The sequence below is a fragment of the Notolepis coatsorum genome, assembly GCF_963971535.1.
Source record: "Notolepis coatsorum genome assembly, chromosome: 2".
Classification (NCBI taxonomy): Eukaryota; Metazoa; Chordata; class Actinopteri; order Aulopiformes; family Paralepididae; genus Notolepis; species Notolepis coatsorum.
Genome location: NC_140166.1, coordinates 77,192,758 through 77,193,874, shown reverse-complemented (window position 1 = coordinate 77,193,874; position 1,117 = coordinate 77,192,758).

Here is a 1,117-nt window from a genome sequence, read left to right as displayed (position 1 = left end):
AACAGTGAAGAGATATAAACAGGTTGTTTACCAATAAGGGCTTTAAAAATGTATAAATACCAGTGTTTGTTGCGCCTTTCTGCAAGAGAAGGCCAACCCACCCTATCATACAGGACACAATGGTGAGTATCATATCTGTCACCAGTTATAAACCTAAGAGAATGATAATGCAGAATCCAGAGGTTTAAGAGTTGATGCCGCAGCATGCCTATAAATTACATTTGGGAATCACTATAGATAAGGGTAGATTTGGCTTTTTTGTAGATACTTTAAAGGTACTATAGATAACATCTTTTAAAAAGAATACATTTAGAAAAGTGCTAAATTAAGTATTCCCCCCCCCCCCCCCCCCAAAGAAAAAACACTCCCATGTCCATTCTGCCATTGTTCTCCCATGTTTGCAAGCAAGAGTGTCCTTGATCGCCTTAATGTTTTGTATCACTCAGCAATTAGGTTTGCTACGAATGCCCCCTTTTCAACACATCACTGACATCTGTAAATTGGCCATCGTTACACTCCCGACGAGAAATTCATGGCTTACACTCATTTACAAAACCTTCCTTGGTCTGACCCCCTCCTTATTTGATACACTTGTTAGAATCATCATCTACTCCCTACAACACCAGAGCTGCTCACCATATCTCGCTAGATGTTCCCCGCGTTACCGCTTCCCCTGGTCAATTGACCACCAAGAGCGGAGTTTAGTCTCACAAAAAGATTGTCGCTGATTGTTAGCTTACGTGCTAACGTGATTGGAATATGCCTGTATAACAGTATAGCATTGTGGCTAGCAGCTTGGTAACGTTAATGCTAGCAGAATGAATGGATGTACATTTTATTTAACAGATTACAGAATGTGTACAATACAATACGGCTCAATACAAACAATTGTTAAGGGAATCCTTATAACAATAACTTGACAACAATGGTAGCTGCAGCTATTTGGGACAGCTCTGCTGTAAACACTGGAAATAACCGTGCGGGTATCTACTGTGCATGGGCGTTGAGCAACAACGGCTCCGTATCCGGCTTGCGCAGATTACATGACACGTTGTCGGCGAGTTTTGGCAAGTATCCAAAACGGAAACACAATTTCAGAGTTGCCAGTAGTCCTGCC